At 41.9% G+C, this 21,477-nt stretch overlaps 1 long non-coding RNA gene across 1 annotated transcript; it reads right to left on the reverse strand.

The window, feature by feature from the left end:
* Positions 1–516: 516 nt before the first annotated feature.
* On the reverse strand, positions 517–21,162 carry LOC117511592. The gene is made up of 3 exons (XR_004560984.1): positions 20,984–21,162; positions 907–1,116; positions 517–662 (listed from the first exon to the last, which is right to left on the reverse strand). It is a non-coding gene; the product is annotated as an uncharacterized LOC117511592 (long non-coding RNA).
* Positions 21,163–21,477: the final 315 nt, after the last annotated feature.

Consider the following 21,477-nt stretch of genomic DNA (forward strand, 5'->3'; position numbering starts at 1 on the left):
GAGCACCACAAAAGGCTGTCATGGAACCTGAATGAAGACATTTCTGATGCAATAAATTACCAACATAACGTATTAATGGAGCATTCGGTACACAAGCTTTGGCAGAAAAACAAATTGCTGGATTATTGTGGGTCTACGCTTTCATTATGACAAAGTCCAGAGAGTAGTTCCAAGGCTATCTTTGTCAGAACTGTTTGTTAAGGAAGCCAGCTCAGGAGAGAATGCTGAGGTTACATCTGGCACAGTGGAAAATACTGTTAAGAGTGTGCATGTGTGAGTGTGTCTGGTTTTAACAACATGAAGGTTAGTTTACTGGAAACAGGATTCCAGAGAACATGATTCATCAAATACTGCTTCAAGTGGTGAGAAAGGTAAACATCTGCTGTGCTGTAACCGGGCCTTATTACTGGTAGCACTCTGTTTTCAGTTCCATGGAAAGGCGGCAGCATTCATACCATCATAACTGCCAGTAACTGAACTAAGAAATGACTCGCAGATGGCACATTATACAGGAGGGTCTTCTGAATCAGAAACACTGCAGCTCTAATCATGTTTCTCAGCTGTTCTTTTGGAGTCATGGGAGATGCTTCCAGCAGCTTCTTGTGGACTCCTAGAAGTGCATCCTGTCTGTGGAACCAGTTTTTGGAATATGCACAAGCCACCTGGAAAAGAACAGACAGGGAAAATAGCTGCCAACAGCCAGGAAAATACACAGTACTATTTGTTCTCTAACACTGACATTACGGTCAGGGGAACTTTATCAGGGAAGTGATGATACAGTGCACAAGAAACCAGAATGCATTCCCAGTATAAATCAAGAAATATCCATGACCAGATAGATGTCTTAGTGGAACAACATCAACAAAGCATGCATCTTTTAATTTAAATTTTTTAACTGTTTCTCACCAGATCATCTCCATAGACCTCTATGGAAAGTCCAGCCTCTGTCTGGGCCTCCTCTGTTAGAAGCTCTGTCTCTGCAGTCATTTATGGGCTCTGTGGAGTCCTTTGATTGTCACTTTGAAGGCTGTACTCCTCCATGAGGCTCTGGGAGGCCTCTCCCAGCCATTCTTTCCTCTGAAATGCCGGCAGTGGCTTCTCATCATAACTGGCAACCTGACAACAATAGGTATTAACAGTGGGACATTAAATGTTTCATGTTTACATGCAGAACTTTATAATTTTTTTTAATACACATCAATATCTCCATTGATTGTTTAAAGATCTACAGTGCATTCAGAAATTATTCACAGCACTTCACTTTTTCCACATTTGCTTATGTTACAGCCTTATTCCAAAATGGATGACATTACACAATACCCCATAATGACAATGTGAAAAAAGTTGTTTTAATTTATTAAAATTAAATAACTAAGAAATCACATGTACATAAGTATTTACAGACTTTGCCATGAAGCTCAAAACTGAGCTCAGGTGCATCGTGTTTCCACTGATCATCCTTGAGATGTTTCTACAGCTTAATTGGTGTTCACGTCAGGGCCGTATATAGGAATGTGAAAGGGGGGGTTCAAATCCTTGAGTTGGGGGTCCAGTGGGCCGCAGGGCCGCCAGTGGGGTCGAGGGGCAATGCCCTTGTGGGGGTCTCAGGGGGGTGAAGCTTTTTGAGGATTTCGAGGGGTAAAAAGCTACATAAATTTCATTTGAAACCCAAAATGTATCATTTTAGGAAATACATTTTTATATACAAATAGTCCTTGCTTGGGATTGGATCAGTTGCCATAAGAACCACCCAGGAAGAACCAAGATAACATTAATGCAAACTTTATACCTGCCTGTCGGTTGCGAATGACGCAACCGACAGGCGTGAAAAAACACACATGCGCACGAAGGTTCAAGCTTGGCTGATGCAAGCGCACATGATTCAAATCAATATAGTTTTTGCAAAAAATAAAAAAGGTTGGATAGTTTTCTAACAGACCTCGTATTTAGTGGTATTAATATTCGCGTTTACATTATGAATATGTACGTAAATGTACGTTATGTATTAAAATAGCGGTATTTAATTTGGCGACCTTGTTTAACTCGCGAAATTCACATAATAAATCCCACGCAAATACTTGCACCTTTACAGTATTTGCAACAGGAAGGAGAAGCTCCCATTATTTCTCAGCTTATACATACAAACATGTTTTTACAAACCAGACAAGTGTAATTGTGTGTCTACATGGGTATTTACAAGCCTACTAATCTGTTTGATATCAGAGGAGGATAGGGACCAGGGAGCAAAAATTATCAACCCCCATGGGAAAAGTTTATCTAGCAGTTTCCCCTTTCATCACTTAAGGGATTACTCTGGCAGAGGAAATTGAAACTTGAGGGTGTGTGATAATAGCTGTGTAACAGTTAGTGCTTGTTGCTTATCATCAATGAAAAGAAAATACATAATGTTGATATCCAGATCAGAAAAAAATCAGCAGAAAAAATCAGCAGAATTCTCGGGGGGGGGGGTCGGTTGAACCCCCTGAACCCCCTCTATATACGGCATGCACCTGAGGTAAATTCAGTTGATTGGGCATGATTTGGAAAGACATCTACCTGTAAGATGTATAAGGTCCCACAGTTGACAGTGGATGTCAGAGCACAAACCAAGCATGAAGTCAGGAATTGTCTGTAGACCTCCAAGACAGGATTGTGTTGAGGTACAAAATTCAGATCCAACAGGACTCTTCCTAGAGTTGGCCGCCGTCTAAAATGAGCGATTGGGGAAAAGGACTTTGGTCAGGTGACCAAGAACCCGATGGTCACTCTGTCAGAGTTCCAGCATTCCTCTGCAGAGAGAGGACAACCTTCCAGAAGGACAACCATCTCTGCAGCAATCCACCAATCAGACCTGTATGGTAGAGCAGCCAGACAGAAGCCACTCGTTAGTAAAAGGCACATGGCAGCCCACCTGGAGTTTGCCAAAAGGCACCTGAAGGACTTTCAAACCATGAGAAACAAAATTTTCTGGTCTGATGAGACAAAGATGGAACTCTTTGGTGTGAATACCAGGGGTCAGGTTTGGAGGAAACAGGCACATCCCTACAGTGAACCATGGTGGTGGCAGCATCATACTGTGGGGATGTTTTTCAGTAGCAGGAACTGGGAGACTAGTCAGGAAAGATGAATGCAGCAGTGTACGGAGAACACTCCCTCCATCTTCTCAACACACACTCTCAGTAGTCAGCACATTCACCTGAGCTTGAGAGGTGCTGTAAAGGGGAAAAACTGCCCAAAGATAGGTGCACCAAGCTTGTGGCATCATATTCAGGTAGACTTGAGGCTGTAATTGTTGCCAAGGGTGCATCAATAACATTGTGAGCAACAGGTGTGAATACTTATTACGTACGTGTGATTGCTTTTTTTTTTTGTTGTTTTTTCATAAATTTTCAAAAACTTCCAAAAAAACGTTTTTTCAAGTTGGAAAAAGTAAAGCGCTGTGAATACCTTCTGGGAGTGTTGTATCATCTCTAAATGTTTTACCCAAATATCATATGAACACAGAATAGGCTGTTCATTCAGTACTGTAACAACAATGCATGTTTATCCCCCTCTATTCATTCCCAAACTCCGCCCAGTCAGCACTGCGCCCTGTGCTCCCGGGCATCCTGCTGCCTTCACAAGGCTCAAAGCCATGCTTCAGGCCAGGCTGGCAGCCGATGGAGTCAGCCAACTGTTGCACACGTTTAATTAAATAGTGAAATCTAAACCTGTGTTTGGGCTGGACTTACACTGTGGCGATGAGTAAAGTGTAAAAGCTCCTGATGAATTTAATCTCCCCATGTGATGTGTGCAAACAGTGTTCCAGGCTTATAGCTGGAGATGTGCTCCCAAGGTGTTACAGCGAGCTGAATTATTTTCAGAACATAAGAATTCCTGTAAGCACTAACAGCACCATAAATGAGAGACAGACACACACACACACAGAGAGAGAAAACTTCATTTACCATTACTATCATAGTAACATGTCATTTTCATAAAGTTTTGAACTGGCACACACACACACAATTCTAAACACAGTAGGTACACTGTATCAATTAACTGAAGTGAATCCTGGATTAGTGAAAACACACCAAGTAGAAATAAGAAAGGGTTTTAACAAATTGTTCTTACTAAATGTGACTGTCATTGTTGATAAACTGCCCTCTGCAATAGTCAGGATTAGTGAACTATAACAGGCACCATGTTGTTGCGGTTTCTTTTAGCTTCTCCCACTTTTACCCGGGGTCACCACTCTGGATCCAGTAAGGATCCGAAGGCAGATTTGACACAAGTTTTACGGCGAATACCGTTCCTGATGCAACCCTAAATTTACAAGTACAAAACTGGAATCATTTGCGGAATTTAATATGTAGGAAGAAAAGCACCCAGAGTGTGATGCATATCACAATCATTGTGCAGATATGTTTGTGGCATATGGTTTCTACGAATGCTCAACAGGGTTTGGTGTAATAATAATTTGTTTGGAGATTCTTCATCATGGCTGAAAACCTGAGGAAACTAGAGTTCATTAAATTTTTGTCATTTATTCCTTTTATTTTAGAAATAGCTTTGCATATAAGCTTTGAAGATGACACAAATAAACATTATTATTACTAATATGCATATGTTGCGGACATGTCGCGAAGCTTGTCAGCATCTCACCATGTCATTTAGGTTCTTTAGACTTTATTTTGAGTAATGCTTCAGGGGAGCATTAGCATGGCAAAAACCTTTGAGCACGGGGGGGGGGGGTTCCGCTCCCCCAGAACCCCACCTTTTTAACCATTTTTCTTTATTTGCCTCTCACATGCCTGGAAAAGCTCCTCGCCATCTAACCATGTCCTTTAGGTCCGTCAGACTTTTTTCAGTAAAATGGTTATTGGGAGCATGAGCATGACTAAAACCTGTTAGCTTCTGGGGGAGCTCTGCCCCCCATACTCTCCACCTTTTTAAACATTTTTCTTTTTTTGCTTTTCAGCTGACTCCCCAAATTACAGCCCTCTTAACCCCTTCCCACTTTAAGCATTTTTTCAATGTATATGTAAATTAATATTCAAAGTTTTCAGTGAGTTGACAGTAGGGCTGTACAATATGGCCAAATTATCATCTCAATATTGTCATATAAATTGTCATGTAAATGTCACTTATATACATGTTGTCCATATTCGTGAGCTGCTTAGGTGGGTAGGGAGAGTTCCCATGGGATAAAAAGCTTTTCAACCAACCATCCCTGGTTCTCAAGATCAAGCACCTAAGTGGCTCTACTCTCTCTCTCTCTCTCTGTCTCTCTCTCTTTTTTAAACGATATTTATGTGTACCTTAGTAAACACTAGTAGAGTTCCCCCTTAGATTTGGAATGTATAATAGAAGATATACCTTACTGAATTTTCATATCAGTATGATATGACTATGATTTGACACAAAGTGCATCAACAGTGAAAATTAAACATTCTTAAACAAAACAGTAATAATACCACACTCATTTTGTACTCATCATAAGGTTAGGATACTGTGTCCTCCAAAAGTATTGGAACACTTGGAATTTCACACATTTTAATTTGTTTATGCCATTTTAAATTCAAGAAAAACAAAAAGAATAAAAATTTCTAAAATTATCTTCCTCAAACTCAAACTGAAAGCAAATCTCTAAAATGTTATAAAACCTGTAAATAATAATCAGTTTTATTGCTAGTTTTCTTCAGACAAGTCAGGAGATGGAAACATGAACATTTCCAAGTCACTGAATATGTCTTAGACTTTATTTACATCAATTATGAAGAAATATAAAAGTTTATTGGACCAAAACATCAAATAATTTCATCTCACTTTCTGTCAAATTGTAGTTGAACTTTCAGGTCTTCTTTTTAAGAAAATCCTCCTCTACATCACTTCATCAGGAAGCTGGATTTTAGATTTTTAATTAATTTACATCAAGTTGTGGAGATTTGCTTTCAGTTTGAGTTTAAGGAAGATCATTTTAGAAAAAAAATGTATTTGAAATAGAATAAACAAATTCAAATGTGTGAAATACCAAGTGTTCCAATACTTTTGAGGGCAAGTGAGAAACACTGAGGAGCAGCATCTTACATCTCATATATAGTGCAGCAGATAAGAGAATATTTAGAGTGGAATCCTGCAAATGGTGATACAAACATCACGTTTGGCACAAATAATCCATGGACATGAACTCTTTAAAATAAATAAATAAAACTGATTGGCCACTTGAATTTTCCATAGGCAGCCAGGTAGGGGTCAATTGAAGAATTACACAGGGGTCTAAATCAGGGGTGGGCAACTTGTTCCAAAAAGGGCCAAGAGGGTGCAGGTTTTCTTTGCAGCCACTGACTCCACCAGGTGATTTCACTGATTAATATCACTTTGAGCAGATGGAATCAGTTAATCAGTGAAATCACCAGCTGGAATCATGTGTAAAGTATGGAAAATATATTTCACCCATATTAGCCTCTCTTCATTGGCTCCCTGTTAATTCCAGAAGAGAATTTAAAATTCTTCTTCTCACTTATAAGGTTTTGAATAATCAGGTCTCATCTTATCTTAGGGACCTCTTAGTACCATATCACCCCAATAGAGTGCTTTGCTCTCAGACTGCAGGCTTACTTGTAGTTCCTAGGGTTTGTAAGAGTAGAATGGGAGGCAGAGCCTTCAGCTTTCAGGCTCCTCTCCTGTGGAACCAGCTCCCAATTCAGATTAGGGAGACAGACACCCTCTCTACTTTTAAGATGAAGTTTAAAACTTTCCTTTTTGAAAAAGCTTATAGTTAGGGCTGGATCAGGTGACCCTGAACCATCCCTTAGTTAAGCTGCTATAGACTTAGACTGCTGGGGGGGGTTCCCATGATGCACTGAGTGTTTCTTTCTCTTTTTGCTCTGTATGCACCACTCTGCATTTAATCATTAGTGATTGATCTCTGCTCCCCTCCACAGCATGTCTTTTTCCTGATTCTCTCCCTCAGCCCCAACCAGTCCCAGCAGAAGACTGCCCCTCCCTGAGCCTGGTTCTGCTGGAGGTTTCTTCCTGTTAAAAGGGAGTTTTTCCTTCCCACTGTCGCCAAGTGCTTGCTCATAGGGGGTCATTTTGACCGTTGGGGTTTTTCTGTAATTACTGTATGGCTTTTGCCTTACAATATAAAGCACCTTGGGGCAACTGTTTGTTGTAATTTGGCGCTATATAAATAAAATTGATTTGATTTGATATAGAAAACTACACCATATAAAGACTCCATAAAGGTATAGTTTGTCCAATCTGTGACTGAATGTTATGGAGTTATGAGGTAAAAACAGCAAGAATTGTGACAAAGGTCAGTTTCAGTTTGTACAGGGGTCAAAAGTTAAAGTTGCTCCATTAATTTTGCTTCAGCTGTATTTGTGCTTTATTTGATGCTGCACTAATAAGCCAACAATAAGACCCCCCCGAATTAATGGAGAAATGCTGCTTTTAACAACCTGAACTTCATTTCTGGCATAAAATATAGTCGTTTACTCACCAATATAAGTTTGGTGTGATTAGAAGTCCATAGTTCAAACAACGTGTTCAGTTCAAATCTGAAGCAAACATTTTTCTTCTTCTTCTAAGGTGGATTAGAACTTTTTGTGGTACACAGTACAAACTACTGGACAGGAGGAACCTAGCAGTCAATGTGACTCACTGATTTGAAAATGAAGCTCTTTCAACCAGACGTGTGGTGCCGTGACATGTCAATCATCTGTGTCCAATCAGATTTTAGGAGAGTTCAGTGAAACCCCGGCCTCCGCTCTAGCTCCACCCATGCCAGGAAGTGTTTGACATTTGAACATTTGTTGTTTCACTGTGAGTGAGAATTCCTGTTTGAGTGTGAGCTTGCCGCTGAGTTCCCACGAGATTCTATGGGATCTCGTCTGTCAATCCAGGAAGTGTTTGACATATGAACATTTCCTGTTTTACTGTGGATTTGAAAATTGGCACTTCCGGTTTAGGACGCCCTGTACCATGAGTGAGCTTTGCGACGCTTCGCTCATATTATTATTATTATTATTACAGCAGTCCATGTCTTGGGCTTTTATCGTGAAAGGTCATGATGGGAGGTATGTCTGCGTCACTTGATGGTAACTGCTGCTAAGAAAAGTCTTCGCTAATCTGTATTAACACAACGGAGTATCTATGTCATTGTTATCCTGCTATAAGTATTTGCGCAACTGCAGCTGTTCAGTCATTTTAGTTTCCAGGTTCTAATGTCCTGTTATAGTTTGATAGCTGCTTCACCCATATTTAGTTTTAGTGCTTTACTTCCTGTTTAACCCTCACTTCAGTAAAACGTTTCCGATTTAGTTGCATGAGTCAGGAGACAATTTTGACCAAAACAGTACTACTTAAGATTGCAAAACAACATTTACAATCCAGCCTGAGTGCACCATGACCTACACAAAAGTGTATGCTGGTCATCCCAGGGTGGCAATTGTAGAATGAAAAATTACACTGGGTTCAAAATTTAAAAATGCTCCAATCATTGAAAAGTATACCACATTATTTGTTTGATCATAAAGATTCCCAAAAGGTATAGTTTGGACTATCTATGACTGAATTCTACGGAGTTACGGGGTAAAAACAGCAAAAAATGGTGACAAAGGTCAATTTCGGCTTGAAGAGGGGCCAAAGGTTAAAGTTGCTCCAATTTTGATATAAAGGGATGAAAATTACTGGTTGAGCGAATGGAATTAATAAATGGAATAGTTTTGACCATACTGAATGCTTGGTCTCTAAAGTAAAGGTCAAACAAGGTCAACGCCCATTGGATTCTATGACATGTGACATACAGTACTGTGTAAACGTTTCAGGCATCCGTTATAATACAAGTAGTGTTTGATGCCCCCCCACCCACCCCATTGTATTGGTATGTCAAACAGAAAATCAGTTCCAACAAAAGTGAATATGTGAGTTATATTTTTTATTCAATAATAATAAATAAAGGAACAGCATTCCAATATCTGCGATATTGGAACAGGTGATTCCACTGTCGTTGCATCTGTGGAGGCTTTCCTGACAGCATCTGGCTCCTGGTTATGCCAGCTGATCAAGCAGTTCCCCTTCCTGGGATTTTCACATGGACCTACCAGATAAATAACATGCCAGGACGATTGAAAGGTGTGATGTAAATCTGCAATGCAAGTCATTCCTGTTGTTATGTTATGTGACCTTTTGCCTACAACTTCTCCTGTATCCCCTCTGAGATCTTCCGTGTCACTTTTGTCATCACATATTTGACTTTGTGATTGGAGTGTTGCACAATGGGACCACCAGTCTCTGGTCTGTCAGGTGGTCAAGGAGGCTATAAGGAGAGCATTTTGTGCTCTGCTGAAGGGACTGTTCATGTTAGGACAAGAGAAAGGCAAGGTTTTGAACTATGCCATTAATGCCAATGTCAAATGCAGGAAGGACAGTGGATTTACTGTGGCTTATATGGCCAATTCCTTGCTTCTCCTTTGATTTAAAAAAACAGCCCAACAGTGAATGGACTCTTGGTGAGATGCTCATCCATGCTTTCCTCCCAGTCTCACCTCTTAAGGCCCCTTCACACATAACACGATTGAAGCCGACTGACGTACGAAGGAAGAATCGCATGCCACTCATGAAAAATCTGAGCCGCCTTGAACACCTCATACAGCTTTTGACACAACTATTTGTGCACATCACAAGCACTCTACATTTGCGTGCTGCTCGCACCTGTAACCATTCCAACGGCGGGCAAGATGAGGTCGCATTGTCAGCTGATCGTGTTCGCAGCATTTGCACGGCATGTCGTATACAGGTCAGACATATTGTGTCGTGGCATGATATACTGCATGAAATCATCACCCATGTTGCACCATGGCCAAATGACGTGATCAAGGCAGCCTTCACACCAGCAGCCGAAAGACGGCGAGTGCCCCTTTGACCCCCTGTCAGCAGGTGTCGTCCGGAGTCCAGGTGCCACCTGGGAACATCCAACACCACTCGCGGGGCACTTAGAAAAGGCAGGACTCTACTGGTGGTTGGCTCTCACTGCGGTATTGTATCACTTCCTGTTCCGGAGCACAGCGGTGTTTTTCTGTATCTGTTAGCTGTTTAATCTGCGCAGTTAGATTGATCTAGTTATCTAGATTACGATTTGTTTCCCAGTGTAATCTTTACGTGCCTTAACTAAAGCACTCCTTCTGCTGAATCACCTCTAAATTATTTACACATTATTCACTTTGCGTGTTTTTAGGAATCCGCTAGCTTAGCGTAGCTACTAGCTCTTAGCCGATTTAGCATGGCGGCTTCTCCTGTCTCTCCCGCACTTTTCTGCTCTGGGTGTGAAATGTTTAGTTATTCCTCGGCCTCCTTTAGCAGTAATGGTACTTGTAATAAGTGTAGCTTATTCGTAGCTTTGGAGGCCAGGCTGGGCGAATTGGAGACTCGGCTCCGCACCCTGGAAAATTCTACAGTTAGCCAGGCCCGTGTAGTCGGTGCGGACCAAGGTAGCTTAGCCGCCGTTAGTTCCCCCCTGGCAGATCCCGAGCAGCCGGGAAAGCAGGCTGACTGGGTGACTGTGAGGAGGAAGCGTAGCCTAAACAGAAGCCCCGTGTACACCGCCAACCCGTTCACATCTCTAACCGTTTTTCCCCACTCGACGACACACCCGCCGAGGATCAAACTCTGGTTATTGGCGACTCTGTTTTGAGAAATGTGAAGTTAGCGACACCAGCAACCATAGTCAATTGTCTTCCGGGGGCCAGAGCAGGCGACATTGGAGGAAATTTGAAACTGCTGGCTAAGGCTAAGCGTAAATTTGGTAAGATTGTAATTCACGTCGGCAGTAATGACACCCGGTTACGCCAATCGGAGGTCACTAAAATTAACATTAAATCGGTGTGTACTTTGCAAAAACAATGTCGGACTCTGTAGTTTTCTCTGGGCCCCTCCCCAATCGGACCGGGAGTGACATGTTTAGCCGCATGTTCTCCTTGAATTGCTGGCTGTCTGAGTGGTGTCCAAAAAATGAGGTGGGCTTCATAGATAATTGGCAAAGCTTCTGGGGAAAACCTGGTCTTGTTAGGAGAGACGGCATCCATCCCACTTTGGATGGAGCAGCTCTCATTTCTAGAAATCTGGCCAATTTTCTTAAATCCTCCAAACCGTGACTATCCAGGGTTGGGACCAGGAAGCAGAGTTGTAGTCTTACACACCTCTCTGCAGCTTCTCTCCCCTGCCATCCCCTCATTACCCCATCCCCGTAGAGACGGTGCCTGCTCCCAGACTACCAATACCAGCAAAAATCTATTTAAGCATAAAAATTCAAAAAGAAAAATAATATAGCACCTTCAACTGCACCACAGACTAAAACAGTTAAATGTGGTCTATTAAACATTAGGTCTCTCTCTTCTAAGTCCCTGTTGGTAAATGATATAATAATTGATCAACATATTGATTTATTCTGCCTAACAGAAACCTGGTTACAGCAGGATGAATATGTTAGTTTAAATGAGTCAACACCCCCGAGTCACACTAACTGTCAGAATGCTCGTAGCACGGGCCGGGGCGGAGGATTAGCAGCAATCTTCCATTCCAGCTTATTAATTAATCAAAACCCAGACAGAGCTTTAATTCATTTGAAAGCTTGTCTCTTAGTCTTGTCCATCCAAATTGGAAGTCCCAAAAACCAGTTTTATTTGTTATTATCTATCGTCCACCTGGTCGTTACTGTGAGTTTCTCTGTGAATTTCAGACCTTTTGTCTGACTTAGTGCTTAGCTCAGATAAGATATTATAGTGGGCGATTTTAACATCCACACAGATGCTGAGAATGACAGCCTCAACACTGCATTTAATCTATTATTAGACTCTATTGGCTTTGCTCAAAAAGTAAATGAGTCCACCCACCACTTTAATCATATCTTAGATCTTGTTCTGACTTATGGTATGGAAATAGAACACTTAACAGTATTCCCTGAAACTCCCTTCTGTCTGATCATTTCTTAATAACATTTACATTTACTCTGATGGACTACCCAGCAGTAGGGAATAAGTTTCATTACACTAGAAGTCTTTCAGAAAGCGCTGTAACTAGGTTTAAGGATATGATTCCTTCTTTATGTTCTCTAATGCCATATAACAACACAGTGCAGAGTAGCTACCTAAACTCTGTAAGGGAGATAGAGTATCTCGTCAATAGTTTTACATCCTCATTGAAGACAACTTTGGATGCTGTAGCTCCTCTGAAAAAGAGAGCTTTAAATCAGAAGTGTCTGACTCCGTGGTATAACTCACAAACTCGTAGCTTAAAGCAGATAACCCGTAAGTTGGAGAGGAAATGGCGTCTCACTAATTTAGAAGATCTTCACTTAGCCTGGAAAAAGAGTCTGTTGCTCTATAAAAAAGCCCTCCGTAAAGCTAGGACATCTTTCTACTCATCACTAATTGAAGAAAATAAGAACAACCCCAGGTTTCTTTTCAGCACTGTAGCCAGGCTGACAAAGAGTCAGAGCTCTATTGAGCTGAGTATTCCATTAACTTTAACTAGTAATAGCTTCATGACTTTCTTTGCTAACAAAATTTTAACTATTAGAGAAAAAATTACTCATAACCATCCCAAAGACGTATCGTTATCTTTGGCTGCTTTCAGTGATGCCGGTATTTGGTTAGACCTCTTTCTCTCCGATTGTTCTGTCTGAGTTATTTTCATTAGTTACTTCATCCAAACCATCAACATGTTTATTAGACCCCATTCCTACCAGGCTGCTCAAGGAAGCCCTACCATTATTTAATGCTTCGATCTTAAATATGATCAATCTATCTTTGTTAGTTGGCTATGTACCACAGGCTTTTAAGGTGGCAGTAATTAAACCATTACTTAAAAAGCCATCACTTGACCCAGCTATCTTAGCTAATTATAGGCCAATCTCCAACCTTCCTTTTCTCTCAAAAATTCTTGAAAGGGTAGTTGTAAAACAGCTAACTGATCATCTGCAGAGGAATGGTCTATTTGAAGAGTTTCAGTCAGGTTTTAGAATTCATCATAGTACAGAAACAGCATTAGTGAAGGTTACAAATGATCTTCTTATGGCCTCGGACAGTGGACTCATCTCTGTGCTTGTTCTGTTAGACCTCAGTGCTGCTTTGATACTGTTGACCATAAAATTTTATTACAGAGATTAGAGCATGCCATAGGTATTAAAGGCACTGCGCTGCGGTGGTTTGAATCATATTTGTCTAATAGATTACAATTTGTTCATGTAAATGGGGAATCTTCTTCACAGACTAAAGTTAATTATGGAGTTCCACAAGGTTCTGTGCTAGGACCAATTTTATTCACTTATATATGCTTCCCTTAGGCAGTATTATTAGACGGTATTGCTTAAATTTTCATTGTTACGCAGATGATACCCAGCTTTATCTATCCATGAAGCCAGAGGACACACACCAATTAGCTAAACTGCAGGATTGTCTTACAGACATAAAGACATGGATGACCTCTAATTTCCTGCTTTTAAACTCAGATAAAACTGAAGTTATTGTACTTGGCCCCACAAATCTTAGAAACATGGTGTCTAACCAGATCCTTACTCTGGATGGCATTACCCTGACCTCTAGTAATACTGTGAGAAATCTTGGAGTCATTTTTGATCAGGATATGTCATTCAAAGCGCATATTAAACAAATATGTAGGACTGCTTTTTTGCATTTACGCAATATCTCTAAAATCAGAAAGGTCTTGTCTCAGAGTGATGCTGAAAAACTAATTCATGCATTTATTTCCTCTAGGCTGGACTATTGTAATTCATTATTATCAGGTTGTCCTAAAAGTTCCCTAAAAAGCCTTCAGTTAATTCAAAATGCTGCAGCTAGAGTACTGACGGGGACTAGAAGGAGAGAGCATATCTCACCCATATTGGCCTCTCTTCATTGGCTTCCTGTTAATTCTAGAATAGAATTTAAAATTCTTCTTCTTACTTATAAGGTTTTGAATAATCAGGTCCCATCTTATCTTAGGGACCTCGTAGTACCATATCACCCCAATAGAGCGCTTCGCTCTCAGACTGCAGGCTTACTTGTAGTTCCTAGGGTTTGTAAGAGTAGAATGGGAGGCAGAGCCTTCAGCTTTCAGGCTCCTCTCCTGTGGAACCAGCTCCCAAGTCAGATCAGGGAGACAGACACCCTCTCTACTTTTAAGATTAGGCTTAAAACTTTCCTTTTTGCTAAAGCTTATAGTTAGGGCTGGATCAGGTGACCCTGAACCATCCCTTAGTTATGCTGCTATAGACGTAGACTGCTGGGGGGTTCCCATGATGCACTGTTTCTTTCTCTTTTTGCTCTGTATGCACCACTCTGCATTTAATCATTAGTGATCGATCTCTGCTCCCCTCCACAGCATGTCTTTTTCCTGGTTCTCTCCCTCAGCCCCAACCAGTCCCAGCAGAAGACTGCCCCTCCCTGAGCCTGGTTCTGCTGGAGGTTTCTTCCTGTTAAAAGGGAGTTTTTCCTTCCCACTGTAGCCAAGTGCTTGCTCACAGGGGGTCGTTTTGACCGTTGGGGTTTTACATAATTATTGTATGGCCTTGCCTTACAATATAAAGCGCCTTGGGGCAACTGTTTGTTGTGATTTGGCGCTATATAAAAAAAAATTGATTGATTGATTGATAGCGCCAAATCACAACAAACAGTTGCCCCAAGGCGCTTTATATTGTAAGGCAAGGCCATACAATAATTATGTAAAACCCCAACGGTCAAAACGACCCCCTGTGAGCAAGCACTTGGCTACAGTGGGAAGGAAAAACTCCCTTTTAACAGGAAGAAACCTCCAGCAGAACCAGGCTCAGGGAGGGGCAGTCTTCTGCTGGGACTGGTTGGGGCTGAGGGAGAGAACCAGGAAAAAGACATGCTGTGGAGGGGAGCAGAGATCGATCACTAATGATTAAATGCAGAGTGGTGCATACAGAGCAAAAAGAGAAAGAAACAGTGCATCATGGGAACCCCCCAGCAGTCTACATCTATAGTAGCATAACTAAGGGATGGTTCAGGGTCACCTGATCCAGCCCTAACTATAAGCTTTAGCAAAAAGGAAAGTTTTAAGCCTAATCTTAAAAGTAGAGAGGGTGTCTGTCTCCCTGATCTGAATTGGGAGCTGGTTCCACAGGAGAGGAGCCTGAAAGCTGAAGGCTCTGCCTCCCATTCTACTCTTACAAACCCTAGGAACTACAAGTAAGCCTGCAGTCTGAGAGCGAAGCGCTCTATTGGGGTGATATGGTACTATGAGGTCCCTAAGATAAGATGGGACCTGATTATTCAAAACCTTATAAGTAAGAAGAATAATTTTAAATTCTATTCTAGAATGAACAGGAAGCCAATGAAGAGAGGCCAATATGGGTGAGATATGCTCTCTCCTTCTAGTCCCCGTTAGTACTCTAGCTGCAGCATTTTGAATTAACTGAAGGGTTTTTAGGGAACTTTTAGGACAACCTGATAATAATGAATTACAAGAGTCCAGCCTAGAGGAAATAAATGCATGAATTAGTTTTTCAGCATCACTCTGAGACAAGACCTTTCTAATTTTAGAGATATTGCGTAAATGCAAAAAAGCAGTCCTACATATTTGTTTAATATGTGCTTTGAATGACATATCCTGATCAAAAATGACTCCAAGATTTCTCACAGTATTACTAGAGGTCAGGGTAATGCCATCCAGAATAAGGATCTGGTTAGACACCATGTTTCTAAGATTTGTGGGGCCAAGTACAATAACTTCAGTTTTATCTGAGTTTAAAAGCAGGAAATTAGAGGTCATCCATGTCTTTATGTCTGTAAGACAATCCTGCAGTTTAGCTAATTGGTGTGTGTCCTCTGGCTTCATGGATAGATAAAGATGGGTATCATCTGCATAACAATGAAAATTTAAGCAATACCGTCTAATAATACTGCCTAAGGGAAGCATGTATAAAGTGAATAAAATTGGTCCTAGCACAGAACCTTGTGGAACTCCATAATTAACTTTAGTCTGTGAAGAAGATTCCCCATTTACATGAACAAATTGTAATCTATTAGACAAATATGATTCAAACCACCGCAGCGCAGTGCCTTTAATACCTATGGCATACTCTAATCTCTGTAATAAAATTTTATGGTCAACAGTATCAAAAGCAGCACTGAGGTCTAACAGAACAAGCACAGAGATGAGTCCACTGTCCGAGGCCATAATCACACAGCCGGCACAACAGTAGAGGGCAGGCGACCACATTCAAGCTGCGCTGTGCAAATGTCTAAGTGCCCCACGAGTGTGCCATTACAAAGCAACACATATGTCATGCAAGTGTGCCCCCCCCCCCCCCCCCCCCCCCCCCCCACCGCAACACGTGGCGTGCAAGTGTGTCACCCTCCTCCCATGCTGTCATGACATGCCGATAATTATGTACAGAGAAGACCGGCCAGCCACATCTGAGCGCGCATGACACAGTAAGGTGCCTCTCAGTTGATCGCCGGTCAGCGAGTCACTGACAGCTGGAAATGACGGCTCAGTGCACACAATGTGTTAAATTAAAAACACAGCCAGTATATAAATAAATGTGACAATAACTAAATACATAGTTACATAACAAATACATAAAGTAAATAATCACAGAACAAAGAAACAGAGAGTGACACTTTGTTCTGTACACTGATCGAAAAGGTGGGCGTCACTGTGAGCAGCAGCTGTTGGGATCAGCTGGAGAACACGTACTGTGTAATGCAGGATATGACATTAACCCCCCCCCCCCCATGAGGCATGTGCATACCGTCCTCACGTGGAAATACATAAAAACACATATCACATTTGCAACGGGCAGTAGCGAAAGCGCCAGCGCGCACAACATCAGGCAGGCTGACCCATGTAAAAAGCTCCGTGTGATCATGTGAACACTCAGCTGGCAATCAGACTGACACATCCACCACGTGAGTTATGGGCCATATGACATGGTGTCTGGCGTAAAGCTTGCTGGACACCTGGACACATGGTGCCGGCTGATGCGTCCATGTTATGAGTGCACGGCTTCATTCATGTCCCTTCATCAGCGTGTGCATGTGCATGAGCATGGCTCATGTGGAACAGGAGGATGACCTGTACTGTCCACTCTTCATAACAGGAATTACTTTTTTCTCTTTTTTTTATAGTGACAACAGATTCATGACCAGTAGCTTGATTGTGTTACATTTAAACAGTACATTCATTGATCCTGTAATGTTTTGAATCTGTGCTTCGCATTGTTGTGGGCTTCCATATATTGCTGATTTATGTCCAGGATCTAACTGCTCCGCTGCTGTGGAAGAGCAATGTGGTGCCACATGTTCCAGGTGATCGCAATGTGTTCGTGCGCATGCACAAGCGTGCACGAAACCATCACCGCGGTATTGTTCACACCTCTCTGACCGTGTGTCCCTCCCAACAGCAGGTGGAATGTTTCGCAGTTCTCCATTTTGTTTTTTGTTTGCGCTTTTTTGGCCGGTTTCTGCTTCTTTCAACCAATTCTGTGTTATGTGTGAAGGGACCCTTAATACCAGTGTCGCAGACCGAACGGTCCGCCCCCAAAAATTGTTCCTCCCTGCCTCCACTGTGCATGCATCATTTTGGACCATAGCAGCACATCTGAGACGGACTCTCTTCAGCCAAAGCGATCAAATGGATTAATGGAATTATTAATCATCAGATGACAAGGTAAAACCTCTTAAATCATTCTAAAGTCAGTTTTAAGCAGAAATGAGGCGATATTCAATCACGCTTTGAAATGACAGATGCCCAGTGAACGCAACAGCTAGCAGCTCATGTAGCAGCTCTGATCTCCTCCTCTGTCTTTTATAATGAAATAATGTTGAATCTATGTGTAAATTATTGTTGTACAAAAGCTTCAGATATCCATCACTGAGATAGATGATGACTGGAGTGCAGTTTTAATGCTGCGTTTACACATAACGATGACAAGTCACGAATGCCACGAAGTATACATTCTTGGCCGCTGATCACGAATTTGATTATTCGGGGCAAAGGCATCAGGTGTCCTCAGGAACTGCTGCAACCTGTTACCACACGTTACGATTAATGGCACGTGTTGCTGGAGAATTATCAGGAAACATTACGCACGGTCAAGAATAGTGTTCCGCGTTGTTGCACGCTATAGCGCGCTATTGTGCGTAACAGCGCATCGTTAAGTTCTGTCACATTGTGAATGAGATGAATTGTCTCCACACACACACCCGTATTCATCCAACCGAATTCAGATCGCTCCAGTTTTTCAGAAGAACTTTGTGACTGCATGCGTAGTTGGGCTCTGTGCCATGGAGTGGTGCAGAGAGGAGGAGGAGGACAGAGCCAGATGTGTGGCTTCATGCGGGTCTCGTCTCGCGCATTTTCCCAAACATCAGGCACATGTAGCAGGTGGAACATCTGCAGGAGCGCGCTGAAGAGCACTGAAATTAGACTTTTAGCCGACTTGGTGTCAGCAGTCAAACTGAATGCGGTACAGCAGGGTTTAATTGTGCGCGCGCTTCTTCCTCTGCTGGACTGGAGGAGGTGCAGAGATGTCTGGCTGCACATGAGTCTCCTCTCGCTCCCCTGGTTCCTCTGGCTCAGACTCGTTCTCCCGCTCATCGGGTACAACAGCAGGTGGAACACCTGCAGGAGCATCCAGAGAAGCTTCAGCAGGAACTGTGGAACGACATTTGGAGCCGAGTTTAATTGTGCGCACGTGACAGAAAACTGATTCGTCGTGGCGCGCAGTGAAATGTGACGCCGCGTTACAAGTCGTGTCAAAACTTGACAGTTTCTGTGTCACTTCGTAATAATGCATGACAGTTTGGGCTCCAAGAACCATCACAGGAACCACTACGAATGTTGTCACATTCTATTAAGGATCAATACTCATCAAGACGGATCAATACGCTCAGTAGCGACCTCCATGACGTGAGACGAAATGAGGGTGGAGTGTGACATTTGTGGAAGATTTTTTGACAGGCAAAAACATGCTCCACAAATATCAAGAATATCACGCACCAACACGCACTATTAAGAAACCTATTCAGATGCGTTAAGTCACATTAAGAATGTCAGGAATGTGACATGAATGACAGAAAAATGACACGTAACGCGTCTTGCTTATGTGTAAATGCACCTTAAGCAGAAACGAGGTGATAATCTGTGAACCACGAATGATGACGCATGCGCAGTGAAGGCAGGGCGGACCAATTTTTAGGGGGAGCGTTCGGTCTGCGACACCAGCATAGGCGGGGCCACCTAACCTGGAGATTGGTAGTTATACCATCTCCAGAGCAGATGAGAATTTTAAGAACTGGACCTTGCCTAAACAGCTTGCTGTGCCACTACAGATATGCCCAGCATTCTTGACAACTGTCTCCTCATCCTTGTGAGACAGAGTGCAGTGCTGAATCTTCAAATGGCAGGTAACCACGCTGAACTTATTTGCTTCCTTGTAATTGGTTTACCACATTATGCACTTATTCTCCAATTCCTTTGGCTGACCAAGCATAGACCACACATTAGTGGGCTCGTGGTCGAATCCTGAGGAGGGACTCTCACTCTGTTGGCTTATGGCTCCTTCCTGCTCTGAGCTTCCCAGAAAGTTTCCGCTTGAGGGTGTTGCCACACATCTATCAGTGGTTCCAGCCAACTACCTCAAACACAAAGAGATTTTCAACAAGATCTCTTTGTGCCATCACCTTTCCTCTAGTATTCCTTCTTTGAAGCGGCAACTCTACTCTCTGTCAGCCTCTGAACACAAAGCAATGACCACCTACGAGTACATTCAGGAGGGGCACAATGATGGAAATAATTGCAAAACGTTCATAGGATTTGCTGGGGTTTTTTAAACTAGCTCTCAGTCCAGAGTTGATGGGGCAGCAGGAATGAAGTGGCTTCCACTGACACACAAGTTTGTATTTATTAATTTTCAATATCTGCTTACTCCAATTAAGGGTCACAGGGGGGTACCCACTGAACAGGTCGCCAGTCTATTGTAGGGTCACATACACTATTGGTTGAAAGTTTGTGAACCCGTATTTTAGTAAGAAAATGACTGTCAGTAAAAATATTTCAGTCTTCTAATCTGCTCTTTTGTTTAAACTCTTAATTTGTTGTTGTTGCTTTATTCACAACTCAGTCTTATATCTGTTTAATACACATACAACATAATTACAGCCTACACCTAAAAAAAGAAAAAAGTCTCAAAGTATTAGAATATTTTGTTCAGTTTTGAGTAACTCACTATTTCTACACTATAAATGCCATGAATGGAGATGCTTATTTCCATTTCAAGCTGAACTTGGCACCTGCCCACTGTGCCAGAGCTACTAGTAACTGGTTTTCCAACTATGGTATTGCTGTACTTGCTTAGCCAGCCAACTCTCGTAACCTGAACCCCGAAAATAATGTATGAGGTATCATCAAGAGGAAAAAAAAGTCAGCAGACCGAACAATAGAGAAGACCTGAAGGTCGCTATCAAGGCAACCTGGGCTTCCACAACACCTCAGCGGGGCCATAGGTTGACCTCCATGCAATGCAGCACGATGCAGGAATTAATGCAAAAGAAGCCCAAACCAAGTACTGAGTGCACAAATTAACATACTTTTCAGAAGTTTCACATCTGTATTATAAATATTTTTTTATGAATGTTATGAAAAATATTGAACTTTTTTTTTTTAAATATTCAAATTTGATGAGATTCACTAATAGAAAGTGTAGAGAAAAATGATTCATTTAAACTGACCATGATGATAACACAGAAAATTTAATGTGCCCCTCTTTCCCCATTGCCTTTTTGTTTGTTTTACTTTAGTGCCAGCTTTTTCATTTCTATTCTGTGAGGATTACTTAAATACCACCTTTCATTTGAGAATTTACAACATAGTGCATAATAAAGTACATAAACTACCAGCCAAAAGTGTGGACACACATTCCTATGTGACTGGTAGTGTATAGTTAATTTTAAAAAATGGTCCTGAAAGCTACTGTTTTTACAACAGGAGAACTGAAGGATGTGGCTGGTTGGCTGATCATCTTGGAGGCAACAGTGACTTGATCCAACAGCTGGTTCTGGGCAGTGTGAGACTCCTTTGCCTTGATTACAGTATTTGTGGACACCTGAGTCTTGGAGGAGACGCAATGCTGACCTGGAGAAGACAGCTGGGAGGAAGAAGCATCTGTTGCTCTTTTGATCTGCAATAACATTATAGGACAGAAAAGGAACATGATATCATGACTATCAATTAGCCATGTAAATATTAGAGTGGATTTTTTTCAGCAAATGGAATGCATTTAAATAGCGCTTCTCCATCTGCATCAGATGCTCAAAGCGCTTTACAAGTAATGCCTCACATCTACCCCAGTGTGAGGGTGTTGCCATACAAGGTACTCACTACACACCGGGAGCAACTAGGGGATTAAGGATCTTGTCCAAGGGCCCTTAGTGATTTGCCAGTCAGGCTGGGATTTGAACCGAGGAT

The sequence above is a fragment of the Thalassophryne amazonica genome, chromosome 6 (genome assembly GCF_902500255.1).
Source record: "Thalassophryne amazonica chromosome 6, fThaAma1.1, whole genome shotgun sequence".
NCBI lineage: Eukaryota > Metazoa > Chordata > Actinopteri > Batrachoidiformes > Batrachoididae > Thalassophryne > Thalassophryne amazonica.